General features: G+C 43.8%; 1 protein-coding gene across 2 annotated transcripts in view; it reads right to left on the bottom strand.

Annotated features, from left to right (window-relative positions):
- Positions 1–13,707, bottom strand: part of LOC128873309 (uncharacterized) — a 56,133-nt gene extending 42,426 nt beyond the window's left edge. Inside the window, exon 1 of one of the 2 annotated variants that reach the window (XM_054116799.1) lies at positions 13,592–13,707. The gene's annotated coding sequence lies outside the window, so the exon portion shown is untranslated. Of the gene's footprint in view, positions 1–4,788; positions 4,867–13,591 lie in introns of those variants that run through there. The other variant, XM_054116800.1, reaches the window with a different exon arrangement.
- Between the last annotated feature and the right edge of the window lie 7,785 nt (positions 13,708–21,492).

The raw sequence follows: 21,492 nt of genomic DNA, 5'->3' as shown, positions 1-21,492 counted from the left end.
CGAATACGTTAGACGATCCGTCGACGACGCGATCGCTGAGAATCTAGAAGCGATCTTTGCTCCTCGACAGAGAACACCGGATGACGATATTGGAGAACGTCTCGCGTGGGACACACGGCACCGGAGTTCAATGTTCTCGCGGAAAGCACGGCACACGATGCACTGATCGCGAGAGTCGGCTCGATTCGATTTACTCTCACTCGGTGGCTGGCGCACAATACGAAACTTCGAAGAAATCAGCAAACGATCTCTCTCTGTCTCTCGTGTCGTTTCTATTTTTCTTTCCGTTTCGTTAAAATTCGCGCACGGCACAACGGATCGACGGATGTAACACGCTTCTGGTCTGTCCTCTGCGGCGCGGACTATCAACACGCGTGAAGGGCGCAAGTGAGAAAGCGAAGCAACACGAGAACTCTCGACTGAGCTTAGGTAACGAGAAACACGTCTGTACTCCTCGAGGTCTGGCGTGGTAATGATTCTGTGCTTTCGTTTCGGAGCCACTCCGGCCCGCACGTTCTGCCTCGCGGCGGCAACCGACTTCCCCCACTAAACAACCCCGCGCGGCCGGTTCGTGTGTAGTGGGGGTGCGATGCGCGCGCATACGGACTCAAATAATCGGTGGAAAGGGAGGAAAGAAACAGTCACCCGCGGGGGAGGGGACGTCCGTGTATGAGCCCCGCGAGTTTGTGTACTTGCGCGTGGTCGCGGTGTTGTAAATTTACCGGTTAGGGTCAAGTGGGGTAAGATGGAGCGAAAATCAAAACTAACGTCAATTTTCCACGACAACGATTCGTCTGGTTTCGGTTGATCGGAAATCAAATTCGACATTTTTCGAGAAAATTACGCGAAAGTTCTGGAAAATGAATTCTAGAAAGAATATAAAGTATCCTAGAAACAAAACGATATATAGACGTACATCTCCTATCTTTGTTGAAGATAGAATATCAAACAATAACACTGCAAGGTTCGTGAATTGTTTGAACGGGTACAAAGATAGTCTTTTCAGGAGACAGTAATTACGTATATATCACGAAATGGACTTCAGACGTAAGTGTACCTGACAAACAGTTACACGTGAATTATTCTCTTTGTTAAAGGCCACATTGTAGGAGAGCATAACAATGCTTGTTTACAATAAATGAAATATGACTACGCAAGTACACCCCGTGACAATATCTTATTACTCAAACCTGACGTTATATTCTTATCAGAATTAAAAATATCTCTATTAACCATTTATGCAGTAGTGACTTAGAAAAACGTATCCGTACCGAATAAAAAGCGAAGCTGTCACGGGAACCGCGAACGTGTCCTATTCGATCCAGCGAGGCGCGGTAGGGGTTCCCGGGGAAGGAACAGTTTCGCACTCTTTTTGTTTCTCGGTGTTCTTTTAACGCGATTTTTGTACTCGACACGTTAATAGGGAAAAAAGAAACACTCGAGGATTTTCTTCTGTCGAGCATGGGACGCGAAACGCTCGCGGAGGCACAGCTGAATCGTGTGTAGCATGTAGCAACGAGATCTCGACAGGAGAGAGAGTGAGAGGATACCCACACAAGCGAATGCCACGGTTGTATGCGCTTGGAAGCAGTAGAGTCGCGTACGACACGACCGAACGACACCCGAGCGTAACTGCGTAGTTTCTGCGAGCAACTCCACGGGGGTAGTTGAAGGAGTTCCACCGATACGACGTCCCTATGTACCAGGGATATTATCACGCGCGAAAAATCGCCGGGTACAGCTCGTCCGTCTCGTCAGCGACATGTTACATCTTCCTGGGGCCCAAGACAAAGTGAAATTCGGGGGTCATTCCAAAAGAAAACAAGAATGAAGTACATCTTTACGTTCTGCCTCATTTTATGTGAGGTTGGTCATGTGGGTAGCTTTTAATAGAAATTTTGGAGTAAATTGGAACGATACATGGTTATCAGCTTTTGGAGCAGAAATCAAACACAGATGACTCACAGTGATAAATGGAACTATAGAACCTAACTGTAGGAGTTTACAGAAATCGTTACATAGTCGAATATATTCTGTATCCGAGTATTTTGCACCCGGCTCCTAGACAGATCTGGTCTTTCTATTCTACGACAACATGCCTCGGGTTTTTGTAAGTGAGTTGTTTCGGTGGTTTGAATCACTTGAAAACGATCGCAATTTTCGCGACGAGGAGACGCGCAACAAGGTCTCGCGTTAATTTAGTCGACGAGAGACGAGAGCAAAAATACCGATACGGGCGTATGAATAAAGCAGAGACGTGACGGTGTTTCATTTCGCGGTAATTCGCGCGACGATATTCATGGGATCGCGATACTTGGCTAAGTGACAATTTTTTATGCGACCAATGAATGGGTAAACAGGCAGAGAAGCAGGAATACAATGTGTTCCAATCAGCGGCGTACGCACGGGACGAGGGGGGGGAGTCAGAATTCTTTCATAAGTTTTAGAGTAGCACAAATTGTGTAACAGAAATCCATTTTCTGCTGTACACGTGCTTTTACAGATAGCAATTACTTTATCAATGACAACCGAAAGGTACATAGGAAACATTATTAACTTAGAATGATTAAGTACTAATAAGAATACACTCGCAGAAAAATTAATGAATTTGTCATAACAACGAAAGGAATTTATAAATAAAAATATACAATGCATATACAGTTAATTTGTTCAAAAATTCTATTATATAAACCCTTCCCAGAGGTATGTTCTGCGTACGCCACTGGCTCCTACCGCGGTTGATTCACAATGCATACGATGCACCCAGCGCGCTGGCTACTAGCCGTACAATGCAATCGTAACATAAATAACTATCGGCATATTGCAACGCGCCGGGGACAATGAGATCAAAATGAGAGGGCTGGAAAGAGAAGATCGAAAATTCATGGAGCCGAATATTTCAGATAGGCCATCATGAACGTTGATTTTTTCTTCGCTGCTGCCATCTCCGCCTTTCCTGTCTTCGCATTCCTAACTGAAACCTCACACCGTTAGCCTTATCGGTAATTTATTCGAAGAAGTGGTTAGGAGATAGACCAAACAAAGAAATTCTTAAAATCAAGGTGATCTTACACCGTGTAAAATAAAGGTCGATCGTTAGTTTGAATTTATTTCGCGATGCTCTTGCCACTTGTAGAATTTCTAAGAATTCTACATCTACACAAAGTGACTCCGTTCGGAGCAATTAAACTGGGAACACCAATCGAGGAGAATTTGAGGTTCCTTCGCTGCGATTGATGCAGCCTTGGTATCGCTAATATCCATTTGTCTCGACGCAAATGTTTCTAGAACCTCGTGAATGTTATTGCGCGTAATTCAACAGCAATTATTCGAATTGAACGTCGTTATTGGACTTGCAAATGGCAGCGAGACAAAGAGTCCGACGAATCCACCGAACGCGAGAAATACGCTGCGATTGACCTGGGTGCGATGCACCGATTCCGAGCGAGTCGACGATCGAGGGCCTATCTGCATTCAGCGGGAGCGGGTTGACGACATGGCAAGAGGAGAATAGATTAATGGGGGGGGAACGTAGCGGATAGACATTGTCACTGGATATATCAGATGAGAGAGTTAAAGGCCAGGTGAGTCCTCGGTGCATCGGGGATGACGTTACAGAGAGATGACATTACCACCACGAACGATAGAAACTGGAGTCGGCGAGGAGAGTCGCTGTCCATCCCAACGGAGAATGGCACATCGATATCGACAGATCGATGCTTAATGTCGGTCGGACCCGGTCGACGGGCAATTTCGCGCGTGCAACAGCCTAGGACAGTGCCTGTCAACCTTTTTTTTTTTTACCACGTAACGCATTCAACACGCGTGAACATTTAAGGTTTAATTTATATGGTACTCAATGTGTTCAATCTATCAGAATGCATTCCAATACATGTTCTACTTTTATATCGCGCGATATATTCCAATTCATCGTGTGTAACTCACTGTTCCGAAGATGTACGATTGAGAGACCGTTGAAAATGTTGAAAAATTCAATGAAGAGAATTTTAAATACTCGAGCTTTACTTGGACTTATTTTGTGTTACTCACTTGGGCCACTAGCGACAACAGTTGGCCACCACTGTCCTAGGCAGATGCACTTGGTGCCGTTAATCAAATTCGTCCGCGCGGACGTAGAAAGATATTAATTGACTGGATGCGAAACGTCGATCGCTCGGGCATGCCTCGAACTACTTTTCCGCATCGCGAACCGTCCGTTCACGTGATTTATGGCTCGTGTGTCGATTAGATTTTATCGGGGGTCTTAATTAGCTGATAATGGCGAGCCGCTGCTACCGAGCTTTACCTTCGCAACGCGACTATTTTCGTTCTTTTCCACGGTGATTCTCTGCGCCTTCCTCTTTTTATCTCGGTGCTCGAGCAACGATCGATACGGGAAAGATGGTACCGTTGAACCGATTTTAATCAAATCAACGATTGACGAACGCGATTAAGACAGATAATTGTTAATCCTCCGCGACAATTGACGATTAGATTAATCGGTGGCCGTTCGAGATCGTCGTTTATTACATTGAAACTGAATTCTTCGGTGAAGGATGCATATAGCTTCTCAATTTTTAAGTAAAATTCCGATTGATTTAAATATTCAATTTTTTGAGATATATTTATTTTAATAAAAATTCAAGCGTGCGTGCAATTTTCTTCGAGTTTCAATCAAGTACTGCTTCCAGTACTTAATACTCGCGATGTTCCGTTCAAAGCGCGTAGAAAATCGAATAGTTGTCGGTATACTTAAGACTCCATTCTTGCGGCACAGTTCAAACTTACGTGAGACGCTCTTATGAGCTAATCTATCTCTCTTCGTTCTCGAAACTTTGACACTCGTATCGCGGTTATTCTCGGAAGGATTGAATACACACTAACACCCACCGAGTCCCTTCACGTCTTTATAAGAAAGCTTCCACGCTTATCTTATCTCTCAGCATTAAGTTCAATTTATCAACCGAACACTCGTCCACGCGAATGCAAAGATTATTTTATGAATATTACTTCAACGACGGATTGCGATCGAGGAACATAGAAACACATTTCTATAAATAGCCCTTATCGCGTGGATGGGATTAAGCAGGTATTGCAGGCGAAATTATGATATCCTCGTGCGTCATGCGGAAGTGTGGGAAAACGGAAGCACAGCTGAATTTAATCCGAAGACGTTTTTCCAATGAATCACCTGATTTTCCAATCGCCACGGAGTGGAGATACCGAATTGAAAAGCCAGGGGAACACGATTCAGTTGGGATATTCAGAAATAAAAATTCGAACAGGAATAGCTAAAAATGATCAGCTTCGAGGTTCTGTATTTGTTAAACAAATTCGAAATCGGAAAAGCGATGACTTAAACTTCCCCCAATTTTCCCTAGTTCACAACATACTTAAGTTTCATTGATATCCGTCGTCAGGAAGTGCTCGGATTCGGCGTGGAATGACCAACCTGGTATTCTTTGAAATAGTGCGACAACCTGCGCGCGCGCGTGCTCGCCAGATAAAAGATTAACGATCGAAATTCGCGCAACAGCTCCAGCGACGGTGAACGTTAACGATCCGCGATTTTAGCGACTCGGAAGTGCCCGAAAGCGACCACCCCCGTCGTTCTTCCCTCTTTCTCGCGGGCCACTCGCTTCGTTCCGATCGAAAGCGTCGAATCGGTTCCTGGACGGTAGCAGGCGAGATTTAAAACCGGTAGCACCGTATGTACGGACCGGATTGTATATTTTTAGAACCAGCAGCGTCCTCGCGTGGGCGGACACCGCTGGTCACCGGTCCAGGAACCTGCGCCACTTTTCTCTCCAGTATGCACGATCGTGCCACGATGATCCACGCTTTGTCGGCGCGTCAAACACTTCGGTTTTCCGCTGCTCGAATTTCGCGTTAATCGAGGACCATTGGCGATGAGTTTCATGGGAAAAACGTGGACCTCGCCGATTCCCACACGCCGGAGAGGAATTTTATCTGGAACAGTTAAAGAGCCCCGAGGAAACTCGGCCAACACTTTTGTGTAGGTACGCATTGTTCTCCGTAAACTATGCGATATACGTAAATGAAACGCGTTTATAATGAATGGGGATTCTATATGTATTGTCTCGAGTACACCGTATCAGCATGGAACGGAAAATTTTAATTAAAGGATTTTCATATTTCAAAGGAACCTCGCGATGGAAATGGTTCGAGTTTATTCTAGAAAATCCTTTTTAATTGTTTAGAGATTTCTTTTATTCCAAATTCAATACTTGTTTCGATCTAAATTTTCGTGACCTTTGTTTGAGAACAATGAAATTAAGTGTCGACTCCGTGTTAAGAAACATACGTTTGCTATCAACGTCACAGACGAAATGTGTCAACATTGATTCCAAAGGATACCTGTGCATTACTTTCTGCGAGTAACGATAGAAATACGAGTACGACGTATTGCTCCGCCGTGTGCCTCGTTTCGAGCAATGTTTGCGTTCTTACGCGATTTTATTTCTGACCCCTGAAAACGCGTCGAAGAAGACGTTCTATCGCGATATTGCTTTCGAGAGCGTTCCGAAGATTCGACGACGAGTTTCCTTTGTCGATGTGAAATCGAGGGAGGAACTTCGTTCCAGAGCAAACCTGTTCGTGATCTCGCACCGTTTCGTCGTCGAGCTTTAGAAATCCATCGAACGAGCTAGCGCGGGCGACATTGTACTCCGGAGTGTTACGAATTTCATTGCAATCTTTCCAGGACACTTTGAGGACTCTTAAAAAAGTCTGCGAAAGAAACCACGCCAGTGATTTATGAACAAAATAATCCGCGGTTGCAATTAAAAAATGGAATTCTGAAGAAGGCTTACGTCCAGTCTAAAATCGCAATAAAAAATTAAATTTGCGAGCAACGTGTACAAATTGCAGGAGACGCAAGGCTTGGGAAGAGTCGCTGAAAACGAGAGCCCGTTATCGTTCGGGCCGTCTTTTCGAAGATTACACGGGCAGGTGCTTCAGATAACGCGCATTCGCGGTGTAATCGGTCAATATGTAACGGAGACGAATTAAGCCTGATAAGGGGACGCGTTCGAGTGTTACATACACCGTGCTGGATCGAGACGCGCTCGAATCGATAACAAATTACAACCAGGGACGAGCATAATACTTATCTACATGAACCTTTCTAAGAACGAACGGTAATAAAGAATAAATCGCAAGCCGAGTTACGCGATCAATTAATGCGAAACTCGTTTCTGGTGCAGGTGTAAATACATCGCATGAATAGAATACAACAAATAATAAAAAAGAAAAATAATTACGAAGGCGGAGTAAGAATTGCAACTCATAATGATAAAATAAGAGTATAATCAGATATAAAAATTGCCAACGATGCAGATCAATGAAAGCTTGATTTTATTCTAAATCTATTACTCGAATAAAATGTCCCTCATCTCCGATCATCGCGTATTTTAATCCGCGTACTACGTCCAGGCGTTGAAACGCCCGCAAGAGGAGCGGAGGTCGAAAGTTTAGTCTTCCCTCGATTAACGAAGCGTCTTAATTATCAGGGCAATTATCGCGGCGGGAAAGAGTGTTATCGCTCGTGTATGTCGCGCGACACGTGTCCACCCTGGACAAGTCCGAACGGGTTTCTTGTCCCTTGCAGTATTTACGGATACACTGTTGCCGTCGTTTACGAGGTTAACGGCAAGAGCAGAGTTATTAAACGACGCTCCTACTCGGTGTCCAGCAAAAACCCTACCCGTCCGACGAGCAATTGGCCCGACCGCGACGCAAGGTTACCAACGAATACCGCGAGCGAAACCGTGGCGGCGAACGGGTCCACTGATTGGCTAGGTCAGCGTTCTCCAAACGTTTTTAGCCATGAAACACTTTTCTTCTCGTCGTGTGCAGGATCGAATCGATCTCTGTACTCTTACGGTCTTATACAAGGACGATCGATCGGCGTGCGATATAAATTTGATGGGAGAGTGTGGTCCAGCTACCGATTTGCTCTTCCTTAGAATTTTATTGGAACTTTTTACGCATTCTCTTTTTATTCGTGTAACGCTCAGTTTGATTTCTAAACTTGGGTACACTTTGTATTATTAAGTTTCTGTAGATATGTCATTAGGGCATTTAAACGTTATCAAATAATCCCATGCGTTACTAACCCCCAAAAAACATTGTTAACATTAAGATTTACTATCTTTACCCAAGCACTTGATCCCCTCGCAAGCAGTTTGGGAATCCCTGAGCTAGGTTGAGTATTCCTCAACTGTGAGGTCAGATGAGTCGAGGACCTTTAGAATGATATTGACCTCCCTGCTGCCGCCACTCGCTACTATCCATAACGTCGTTACAAGTTTATCGCGTCGTGGATGGCCATGGATTCCTCGTTACGGTAAGACTGAAATTTCTAATGGATTTGGACGTGCGTGCTACTCTTTCGTGCGCTGTAACTCGCACGAAACAGCTACTATTGTCTTTCACGTGGAGGTTGACGTCAGTAGTCCATCAGGCGATATAAAAGAAAATGTGACTAACATGTATTTTTCTGTGCTTCCCGTATTATTGCGGTTACAAATACGTCTGACAACAAAGAAAGGACGATACTCGAAACGTTTCGGAACTTTGAATCCGTCAGTTTCAAACTTTTCGTGAAAATTTGATTTTATCCGAGAAGCCACTTAGAGGAACATAGACTTCTACGATCGAGTTCCGTGAATTTCGAAACGTTAATTATCAGGTATGCAGAGCGATGCAACGAGGCGAGCGAGAAACGACTGGATGGAGAATCGCAGGGCACGAATTGCATTTCTTATCATTTTTATCGGGCCATTGGTGCGTTCACCCTTCCCGTCGGTTCATCGAACCAGATTTATTGCTTGTTCTGTGCAAATGCCGGCCGGGTACGAATCGTTCCGCGAGAAATTATTAACCCATTTATTCCTTGCGATTCATGCATAGTCTGCGCTTAAAAAAACATTCATGGTTCTCGTTCCAAGGGAAACATTGGTTACATACACTAAAGATTCCAAAGGTGGTTCCCAGAACGTTCTAATAATTTCATTCTAATTAATCCAACATCTCCAGCGTCTCTAATTAATTTCTACACTTGATGTTTAAAGTTTCTAGTTTCAATTGCACATAAGACACGAAGAGAGTAAAACCGATCTGATAAATTTAGATGTACAATGCACATTCTATTTTTTTTTTACAGGATGTTCGATTGTTACATTAACCATAAACGGGCTGAGACATGTTCGCGCATAACCAGTGGCCTTAGCCAGCAGACAAGGACACCCGATAACGGGGAGAAAAAAAAACATCGCGTGAATAATAATAACCGGAAAGCTGTGGGCATGTATTTTAATACCTCCCCTGGCACGTTCTATTGACTGTTGTCGCAAACATCCAACACCGTATCGAGGTGGCCATTGTTGTCCATCGAGAAATTCGCGAACACGTTCGCGAAATAATATCTCGTGCAAACAAAGCGCGAAACGATCGATCCCAGTTTGGTATCTTCAGCAAACGTCAATAAAATCGTGCGATCCCGTCGTTCACGAAACTTCAAAGAGGATCGAGGATGGTCGAAAGGAAGATTATCGAGCAACCCGATCGAAGATTACTCGTGGGTTCGCCGAAGACGTAATCGTTGGGTCGAACGCTAATTACATATTCCTATCCTTTACCCTCGCTTCTTTTCTTTTCTTTTTTTCTTTTACGAGCAAGTGCACTCACGGTGCCACGACTGTCTGCAAACAAACGCGTTCCCCGTTATCGCTGATAACGGTGACGGGGCGACACAGAGGGTCCGGAGAAAGCGATAAAGCCCGCGAACGTCTCGAAAACGCGTCAGGTTTACGCTACCGCGAAACGTCGATTTATAGAACGGTCGCGCAGGTGCGAAGATGCAGCTAATATCGGTAATTTCGTAATTCTGGAACCGGCGACTAAGTGCGCGCTAAGTGGGGCCCGCAAGTGAAGGAACTCCGTTCCGGGAACTGCAACGCGTCGGTCACGAAGGCCCAGAGACACGTGTACTTACGCGGGACACGTAACGCGATGGGATCCCTCGATAAAACCGGAGGAAGCCGTTCCCCTAACGTTTTTAGACGCCTCGCGGCGATTTTTCCAAACTGATTCGATGTTACAAGGTCTCGGATCTTTGATCTACCGATTGTAGTATATTTTTGGCGAGAGCCACTTGTTGAGACAAGCGCAATGAAGAGAGACGCCCTGATCAATCCTGCGATACTTTATTAATTGTCTGTTTTATAAAAGGCTATAATTTAGATAAGGAACTGTTCCCTGAGCATATCAAAAACTACGTCTGGTTCCTCAAACTAAACATAAGTAGACAACTAACAACACAATCAAAGGTTTCTGTAGATAATCACTGGTCTTAATAAATAAAATGTTAAACATAGACAAAATTGATGTCAAAACGCTGTTCCAATCCTGCTTCCTCAACATAATTAACCCTTTGCGCTCAGATGCCAAGTATCAGGGGTACAAGTCTAACAAATTTGGATAACGACACCACTACAAACACAAATCCTTTATGTTCAAGAAATTTATAAGAATTTATATGGAATATAATTATTATTTATGGAATAATTCGAAAAAAAGACAAGTTTCCAAAGGGTTAAAATTAAAGAACTCCAAAAAGATGGACCTGACGATTTTCTATAACTCCAAAGACTCGAATTTCAACTCGCGGCACGGTAACGTCGATGGACCCTCGGTTGAGGCCATCAAACCGATTTGGCCAATTATTTCTGTCCACTGTCAGCTCGCTTGGGTCCCGATATTAATTTCCACGTGGACGAAGCTGGACGTAGACACGGTCTAACGCGCCATAAAGTTTCGTACGAACCGAAGCTGACGATTGCGTAACAGTGATACTTGGAAGCGGGATCGCTCACCTTCCGGGGAAGCAATTATATCAATCGGCGCTGCGAAGGACGCTTGGCCACTCCATAAACGCGGGATCGTAAATCGAAAAGCGGAAACAAGACGCTCGCAAGGGTGTTTGCGGATGCGATAACGAGCTTGCCGCAGCTTAGAGCCAAGCCGCAAAAGCTGCTTGTCTGTCTGTCGCCCTTCGCGACATTGTCTGCTCTGCATCCTTGGATACGTTGGTATATTATTTACGTCTCTGAATTTCCTTTCGAAAACAAAGGCTTTTATAGCACTCTGCTGTGTGGTGATCGATAGAGCGATTGGAGTCTCTGTGTAGGAGTACACGTTTCATTAAAAATGGCTCAATTCGAGCTTGTTGGTATAAAGTTCTTCTGTGATTTATTGGTATGTTTTGGCATACGTTCAAACATAATACAGTAAGGAGAGCTAGCTAATGAACTAAATTAAAAATACGAGGATTTTATGTACCTCTCTTTAAATAAAATCAAGATAATCGTCAGTCTACATTGCCAAACAAAATTTTCATTGTCTCTTTGTTCGAACTCTGCTGCGGATAACCTACAACTCATTCTAAATTAGTCATTTTATCGCGTGTTATCGCGGTTTCCTGCATTATAATTACTTTATACAGTAACGCTCCGCCTATCACATTTACCATAATACTTCACGAGCAAGAGTATCGTTGAATTAAAACGCGTTTACGCGAGTCCTGGATGCTTTTCATCGGCGGCGTCCGAAAACAAAAACAAACCTCGCAAATTAAATTCTCTTCGCGTGGGAATTTCCACAAACTCCTAATCCTTCAAAGCAAAACTCAGCTTGGAATCCAGGTCGATCCGATTCGCCGAATCACGCTACCGCAACAACGTGCCACAAGGTCGTGGTTTTTGCCCGCGCGGAAGCTTCCGAACTTCTCGTCCTTGATTCAGCCAGAGGGTTTCGTTACATACCGTGTCGAGGAATAGAAACGATCGGTGGAAAAATGTCGAACGAAAGGGAAAAGAAAGAAGGAGACGCGCGCGAAAGAGTAGGCGCGGAGGAGGAACGAATGCTCGCGTTGTGAGTAAGCCTGTGCGCTCGCAGGTGCATGGGCGCGCATTCCCAGCTGCGAGGGCGTAATATGCAGGTAGACGCGCGGAAATCGCAGATAACCGGCCGCAGTCGAGGTGTATCATCAAGGTCCAATAGATAGGAGCACGGTTCGTTTAGGCAGAACAAAAAGAGTATGATCAGCGAGGCTAATCGTGGGACACGGAGGCTTCTAACGATAACCTCGGAAAACCGGGAACCTGCCCTTGCACGCTAATAAACGGTCTATCGTTTTCAGATAAGGGCTCACGTGTGCTCCGAGCGCGGAATATCGCTACGCTGACCACGTGCGTTCCCTAAAGGATGACTACTTCGCGGTAGATAACGGATTTCCTTCGTTCGACCTTGCCTGAGAACGTGACGTCCTCAACGTATGCGCACCCGTGACGATCGTCGAGCAGGGAAAACGTTTTTCATTAATTAATTGAGAATGGTACCGGCTTTGATGGTGCAAGCTTGGAAAGATGTATATGTTTGAAGAGGATGATGGGGTTATTAAAATTCCTAATGACTAATAGCAGTACTTCTGCTAGGTCAGCTGATTAGTCTTTGCTACTCCTTCATTTTGGAATTCCAAACTGGACTGAATTCTATAATTTGTCAGAGTCAGGATCAATAATGAAAATTATAAAGATATTGAAAGCAATAGTTTGTTATAATTACACCACAAGAGTAATTATTTTACTACTTCCTACTTTTCATTAGTATATACGTGGTAAAGGTTACTTTAAAATTCTTAATGACTAATAGCATTACTTCTGTTAGGTCAGCTAATTAGTCTTTGCTACTCTTTCATTTTATATCTATAATAAAATTATAAAGACAGACCTATTCAAAGCCATTGCTTTTCATTCCAGATTCCTCCATTAAAAGAGCAATCTCTGACGTCAACGAAATTGCTTTTGAATAGCTCGAAAAGTGTCCTCTGACTTATTAGCGGGAGAGTTTCGTCTGCCGTATTTCGCGCGCGAATTTTTAATTAGGTCACATGTTTACGCCCTGACGAATCGATCCGGGAGGCAATCTAAGGGAAATAGATTCTACGGTTTCCAGTGACGCGTTTCTGTATCGACGAATACAAATACCACGTTCGTTAACAAGTGTCATATGTAGGTCAACGATGACTGTCTATTTCGTGTTCGTGCAAGCAAATGAAGTATAATCCACGGATAGATCTCACACTATCTACGATAAATTACATACGATCAACGAAATATCTGTGTATAAATACAAAAAACACAATTAGACAGTCTCATGCCGATACACGAATAACGAACCGAAAAATATATTGGAAACAATAACGACGGAAAAATCGCGTACGTCGTTTTTACAAATTTCTAATTATCGATTTTTCACGGAACGTTAAACAGAATCACTACGCTTGGTCTCTGAAGGACAGTTTTCCAATACTGGTAGCGAACGTGTCGAAGCATCCACGAATTCATCCACCCAAAGTCTCCCTACACGCGGACGTTTTTCGCGCGATCGATGCAATCGTGCTTTACCCAACGCAAACACCGCGCTCGCGTATTTAAATACACCCGACCGTGAAGGAAATCTCTGTCGCGACAAACACGTAAATACGCTAAATAAATAGCAAACTCACCAAGATCGTGAAGCGTAGAGTAGTCAGCATACGAAGACAGCGTAGAACGGAGAGATATCAACAGGCAGTAGTACACGAGGAGATACGGAGCGTAGGAGATTGAGGTAGGCACGCACGCAAGCTAATTGTTAGAATGACTGTCGGTGGCTGCTCTAATCTCGAAAAGATTTATCGTAGACGGTCTTGGAGGGACAGCACGGGTGCACAAACGGGGCACGCGCCTTCGCCACTTTCCCGCCAATGGGAGCCTCGCGTTCGTCGTCTCGCTACCCTGCGCGAACCAATCGTGATGTTACCTGCAAGCCGCCTCCGCCACCATTGGCCGTGATACCAGGCCGATGAGTCACGTCATTTCTATCCGATGGATATCCGGGGACGTATTTTTTTTCGCGTTTCGTGTCCCCGTCGACGCGCTCCGTTTTACGCAGAATCGGGCATCTCCGCTTGCCGCCAGCGCGCTCTCTATCCGTGCCTCTGGGCGGGGCGAAATTCATAATCGCAGGGGGCAGGTGCAATCGCGAGAGAATTTCTTTCATGTAATATACTGATAAGCGCATTCCATCGCGCGTCGACTCGCCCGTTTCTCTCGCGTGACGCCCGGCCAACTCGCGGAAAATTTTTAATCGGATTCGTTCGCACGCCGGTAGCAAGTACTCCTTGGACTCTCGATTATTATGTTTGGAGAACGTGCCTATATTCAAAAAGTCGAGTTTCTTTGTATTCTATCTGCTGTATTTTGAGTCATTTTTGAATACAGTAGTTTGCAACTGAATATTTTAAATCTTTCGTATTTTACAGAATATCTGCGATAACACAGATAAATAAATATCATTTAAATATCGCTACATGTGTTATTATTATTTCATTCTCTGCTGGTCAATTTTTAAAAGTTTCAATGTAAAGTGGTGCAACAGGTCAACTTCACAGTCGTAATTTTTTGAATCCCCTCGAGAAGAAATGAAAATGTGTAACGAATATAAATTTACAAGTGATACGAATTTACAAATTCAATAAATTCCTCGACAATATTAAGTAATTAATTGTATTCAATCGCCATTTACTAATCACAATTTCACGCGAATTACAATTGCAGTACGAGGTTGGAGTAGCAACTGCTTTCGCCTTGCTTTTACTAGAGATTATATTTTTGTACGTCGTAGGTGTTCAGTCGAGTCGACAACACGGTTATTTACAAGATTCCAGCAATGAGTAATGCGGTTTGTCGACCTTCTGATGAAAGCAGGGTAAGTCGTGTCCGTCGTAGTAACGGGTATATCTACATATTTTGCGATAAAAGGAAGGAAACCTGCCAAGTTGGAAACAATAACTAAAAACGAGCAATCCACTTTGAACTTTTTCTTGAGTATATTCGTGAGTCACGTTGGAATTGCAGAACATTTCAATAAGAATATAATTAATGTTCGGTATAAGAATAGAAACATGGAGTGATTCATCTAATTTATTGACGACTTGTTCCAGATTCGAAATACTCGAAGCTTTTATTAGTCGTGGAATGTGTTAGAATTGTAGCAAGTTTTTTTTTCATGCACCTTCGTATGCTTATCCGTTAACAGTGTCAACACAGATGTGTGTATTTAGACGATACGGTATCGCAATTGTTTATTCCTTCGACCTCTTGTTGAACTTGTGTTACGAGTGCTCTTTGTCAACCCTATATTGAGATCAGAGCGTATCACTTCTCGAAACTAAATAGTAATCGAGTATCAAACGAGGGCCTGAGATGATTCTTAGCCAGTCAAATGAAGATCTAAAAAGAACCATTTTCAGAACCTACTTTCCAAGGCCTAAAAACAATGGGAAATTAGAATATCCGTTGATTCGTCTGAATCACCAGAAATAATTTTTCTTTTCAGCAAACATTAACACGTAACAGTTTATTCTTTCACGTGATATCTACCCTTCCTCTCTTCGGCCTACTTTTCCTGCTATCTTCGACAATCATTTTTTTCTTATCTTACATCTCCCCTCTCCTAAACATAAACGAATTTTCATTTTTACTCTTCTTGCCTCGTTTTCCTATCCACGTGCTCGCTCAAAACTCAATGTATCCCCTACAAGCATCCACCTATACAATTTCAAATCGTAACAAGTGCGAAATAACGCCCTTTTGCAATTTTCACGAGTCGATGCAGGTAGCAATCCGTTGAACCTTCCAATGATAACAGTAACACCGATCGAGTTACGTAACGCTAAGTGGATTCAAGTAATTTATCGTTCTCGGCGATATCGGGTATCAAACACAGGTGACAGCAAGTCTCGAACACCACGGTCCGTATCCAGTGGATCGCATTGTTTGTGTATACGGTCCGCTATCTGCGACCATTGACTCATCAAGGCGAAAGCCATCGAGAGGAGGGATTCAGCGAAATATCAGCCAGGTTAGTCAGAAGCGAGATGAATCACATGATTTTTCGAAAGAACAGGTTCGTGGCTAGCAACCGTCCGATCCCCAAGCGGTCTTTCAGGCCCCGAAACGCGGTCCTAACCCTGGGGATCCTTCGTTCCCTCCTCTCCGCCCATCCCGCCGACGTCGAGGACCCCTTGGAGCCGCCACGAGCGGACTATGACTGGTCGACAACAGCAGGAAACGAACCAGCATGACTCATCGACGCTCCGAGGAGCGAATGAACGTATGCGAAGACGACGAACTCTTACCGCACTTACGTGCATCGCGTAACCTCATTTCACCGCTGCTCCTGCCCCTCTGGGAGACGATCACGCGATGTTCGACGAAATTCGCGTGCATCGACCTTCGCGAATCCCGCTGCATCCTTTGTGCTCGCGCCACCGCATCCGCGTCGACGTCGAAGGTGGCTGAAATCCTCGCCAATTGCGGGGGATTCAATTTATTATCCTAACTCCTCTTTCTGCGATCTAACTCCAACCCCTCTATCCGACGGTATCCGCGACGTCGGGGATTCAACCTGCGGGATTCCTGGGATTATTAATTCTGTTTCTTTGAGGGAATGCGACTACGGGTGGCTCTTTGTGGATAATTATTGCGTCAGAGATAAAGCTCGCCGAACAAACTCTATCCGAACCGAGGCAAACATTCGCGGACGACAGACAACATTCGCGGCGAATATATTGCAGACGAAGTGGAAGCTATAAAATTCAGCGTAAACAATTACGCAATAACCTTTGGAGCGGCAGTGAACCTTGGCATTCTTGTGTTTAAATCGCGATTAATTTTCGCGATGAATTATTGATCAAATTATTAAGCAGGGAGGAAAACAGATTTTTCTGTTTCGAAGAAGCTACACCATGTTTGATTAAATGAGTATTTGTAGCGGTTTGAAATTGCCGGTACTATGTACGGGACTTGTTATTCCAAAATGTGCCTTGGTCAAATATTTTTTGTCGCTCGGTATGTGTTGAAGAAAGAGTTCTTTTTGCAGTGATTTAAATCATTTGATCAACGACTGCGTATTTTGACTGTTAAGACTTCTAATCACCTGTTTGAAATTATAGTACTCGTACTTATGAGACACTATACGTCTAAACACACCCCACGAGGACCTTGAGGGGGCCGGTTTACAAAGCGTAAGCTCTGTTTACAAATCGAAAGTGAGATTGAACAAAGAGATCAGTCAGGGTCTGCCCTCTATTCAACAGGGAAAGCATGCATCGATTTTGAACTCAATACTCGTCGCACGCATGCGTATACCTGACTCTTGTACCGCGAGTTTCGCCTGCAGAGAACATCTACCAAGTATTCATCTTCCCTTTAATTTTGATAGAACTATCCTATTTTATAAATCAATCAAAACTAAAGAATACAATTTTTTTGTTATGTAGTTACTCGAATTCAAGGGCTGAAACTAGCAGTCTCAAGCTACCCTTTTAAGTTTCATTCACTAGTACTACCTACTTCGTAGGTTTTGACAGAGAATAATTGTTACCACCTCTACTCTAAAAATTTAGAAGGATTAGAAAGACATCCTCCTGTGTTTAATATCGTTCACCCTTTGAATACAGGTGTATAAGTATAATAAATGAAAATATCCTTCGTTTTGGTAGTTCAACAAACTTTCAGTTTCATCAGGATTCACTTCGCGGATGTTCCATGTCAGTTTCGTTAAATCTCTCAGAGTACCGCGGAAATGACCGTCACTTTCGGCCGTCGAGTGAACGTGAAAATCTTTTTCGAAGAAGAAGAGGTGCACGACCTCAGGTGGGCCTTGTTTTCGTCGGGCGACGTTCACCTGTTAACGAGCCTCGGCGGGGGCGGATGGATCGCGGCCGGAAGTGGGCCAGCGAATAATTTCGCAATAAGGCGATTCTAATCGCGCGCGATCTGCGTTGCAAAAATCTCATTAACGCGTTCACTCTTCAAGCGGTGTGCCTTCACTTACACGTTCAGAATGACAGCTCTTCTTTCAAGTGCAGCGAAGGTATTCAGTTTTAATTTAAAATTATTTGCTGTCGTACATAGGTGTAACGACTGTAGTGTCTATCTAACATTGTAAGCTCTATTGCGATACGATAATTGCGGTGTTGTAATTGCTCAGGTCTGGAATATTCAATAGAATGTAGAAATAAATCGTGGATTTGTTTGAACACACTGCATACACTGTAAACAAGTGATTATACGACAAATATTTATCATTCCCTGTTTGTACAAAAGTGTGTAGTCTTTCTTTTCGATAAGAAATATTTTAACAATAAACGCAGTTTCAGAGGTATTTGCAAAGAGTTATCATTTTGCATCTGTGATGAGCTGTGATATAGTGACCATGGAAAATATGGAGTGACTATGGACATGCCTCGAAAAGTGTAGGTACTAAAAAAACATCAGCTCGTCAAGAATTTTACAACGGTGTCCAGTGCATGTCGCTTTGGAGCGACTGGACTAAGTGGGAATCGCGTTTAATCCGAGGAAGCGGGGCAGGAAACGGCGAAAACAATTTTTCACGCGGGATGGCCCGCTCGCATCGGGCTACGATAAAACCGATAACGCGGCCGACGGGTTATAAATGTTGGCCGATAAATTTCGCGGGGGCCGCGGGATCTTTTTCCCCAGAAACGGAGAATAAAGGGAGCCGAAGTGGCAGCGCGCGACACGCCGCTTAAATGGAAGCCGTCCGAAAATTTACTCGTTTATCAAGCGTTATGGGCATCCCCGTAATGCATACGATCTATTGTCCCCGAGGCATGAGAAATTTCGCCGTATTATGCCTCCCTGGGTCGGCTTCAATCCTTTTAATAGCAAGCGTAATTTAAATCTCTCGATGTCGCGAGATCGCGAACCTTGCTAAACGTTAAATTTTTAAATGAATTCATAAACCTTCTGGAGAATTGAACCGTGTCTCTTATTAATAATTCTTCTTACAATTTTGATCTTTGCATGCATCGATTTTCGAGTCTTTTGATTTAATATTGATGCGATTACACATTTTTGGAATAGGCCTTAAGATTTTACAGAGTTTAGAAGAGGATTTTCTATATTAACCACTAGCTTTTCAGATTTAATTTCTTTGGAACTCGAAGAGTCAAAAAAATGTCTGTCGGTGAGGCAAAGATGACCTGATTCTCGAATCTCAAATTAGAGATCTCATTTTCGAAGTCAATGTAAACTTAGCATTCGTGGCAATAGAATGTAAGCATCTCGAGTTGCTGGTAGATACCAGAAAAAGTTAAACGTTAAATTAAGAAAAAAAGTTACACAGGCTAACATTAACTTCTGCGTGCTATTAAAAGGTGCATTCAAAACGACTCTGCGAACAAATTGAATTTGAATTAAGAAGCTTAGAAACAGGTTTCAGGTAGGTACAGTGTGAATCAGAGATATCACTTTCACAAGAACTCTATGTCAGGTATATCGAGAAACTCGTTGAGCACTCTTTCCTTTCCGAATGATCTCAAATCCCCAACGAATTTTCCGTCGAAAAATCTCAAAGGCCCCGATCCGGCGATCGATAGGCACAAAGTATATCCATAAATCGCTGGGACAGCGGCTTGGATCGCGAAGCGGTCGGGCGTAGAGCCAGACAGTCGCCAGGCAGACAGACACCAGACGGACGGTGAGAGTCTTTTTTTCCACCTCTTTAAGGCCGACCATAATGCTCTTATTGGCATTGGCATTGCCCTCGTCTCCTTCCCCAGGAGCACGTTTCGTCCATCGTGCCCCTCTCCTCTCCATGGTTTCGTTTTCTACCGAGCCCCCGGGGTTTCGAAATTGTACTTTTTATTGGACTCGCGCGAATGATTTGCGAACGACGCAAGACTCTCCCGCCAGTGTTTACGGGGCGCTGATTAAATTTGGCCCGGGCTACCTTCATAAATAATTCAGAACGAAATTTCGCGAGATACATGCCCGCTAACGCTCATCCGTCGACGATCGGGCGACGATAAAGCCTCCTATCCGGGACGGGATCTGGTTTCTTTTCCATCGACTAAGCTCCTCTTTACAATCTGCGAACGGTAATTGCGCCGAGTAAATTGGATGACGGGTTGTTTCCGATGAAGGGTGTCATCCATCGATGTCACTTCGAAAGCGCGTTTCTGCAGAGTAACGTTCCTTGGGTGCTGATAGTAGATCGAGATGGCATAAATTCTAGCTTTCATCTTTTTATCGCGAGATGATTGCTCGAAAGTTCCTTCTTTCGGAGAAGTCAGTGTGGTAATGTTTCGGTGGTGATAGTACATATCGTAGTCGACAATAGCCGACAGAATGCCTAGCTTCACCTCGTGGCTTTCATTTCGAGAATCGTTAGAAGCCGGCAGTTGACCACGGGCCGTTGGGGAATAAAGATTTGTTTTTGTTAGAAAGTTTTATTTCAATTTCCTGAAATATCTTCGCTACAATATATAGATCATTCTAGCTGCACAGACTTCTCACGGTGGAGTAACTTCCTACCGTGTTTGCAACGCTGTTTACCAGAAGCTTCCTTCTCGCAAATAATCGAGTTCCAAGCTAGTTTTTCGAGTATACATTTTGTAATTTTTAGATCTAGATTGGACCAGGTTGACGCGCTTCAGGTGGTGTCCGGACGAAGAGGATTCCCAACGACGCAAATGACAGGTCCTACCGCTCCCCCTCGTCCTTTTTCACAGGTCGACCCACGTGTTGTTTTCTACGAGCCCGGACCTGGTTCGAGCGTGTGCACCTGCGAGTCGGAGCAGGTCCCAACAGGTCCTGGTGGCTCGGATTCCCCTGGCCTGACTTTTCTTACCTGTTCTCGGTTCAGTGATCCGTTTTCGTAGAATTCGTCGGTTTTCGAAAACTGGAGAAACCACGGGGCGTGGCGCTTGCACCGTGATTTCTATTTGCATTCGTGGCTACCGGCGCGCAAGGGAACACTTGTTTCCGATGATAATGGGCCGCCTTTGTTTGGGGTTCTACAGAGTGGTTTTCACGGGAACTCGAGGAGAAACATTTTTAGTGGCCTTACTGTTAGGGGACAATTGTTATAGGAATGTAGAAAATGCAAATTCTCGATGACAAGAGAAGCTAGATCCTTCGTAATTGTTTTCAAAGTAAAGAATACAGTGTCTTATACTAAAAGAAAAATTATCATTTCAATCATGGCACCTTTCCAGCAGAATAATTCTTGTAACAAACATTTTGACGTTCTATAATAAATAGATATTCTAAAGTTTCCTAGTTTTACACAATTATGACAAGAGAAACTAGAATGTTTCCAAATTGTCTTAATTGTTTCCAAAGTAAAGAATACAATGTCTTATACTAAAAAGAAAAATTATCATTTCAATCGTGGCATCCCCTTCCCAGCAAAATCATTTTTGTAACAAACATACTGACGTCCTAAATAGACAACATTTCCTAGTTTTACACAATTATTCCTAAAACATCCTCGTAATTTCATCCAACTTCACCTTGTCAACGAAGCACACAGTGTGGTTTACGACACCCCACG

Source organism: Hylaeus volcanicus, chromosome 3, assembly GCF_026283585.1.
Source record: "Hylaeus volcanicus isolate JK05 chromosome 3, UHH_iyHylVolc1.0_haploid, whole genome shotgun sequence".
Lineage (NCBI taxonomy): Eukaryota > Metazoa > Arthropoda > Insecta > Hymenoptera > Colletidae > Hylaeus > Hylaeus volcanicus.
The sequence above is the reverse complement of the archived record's forward strand: the minus strand, read 5'-3'. Positions and strand labels throughout refer to the sequence as shown.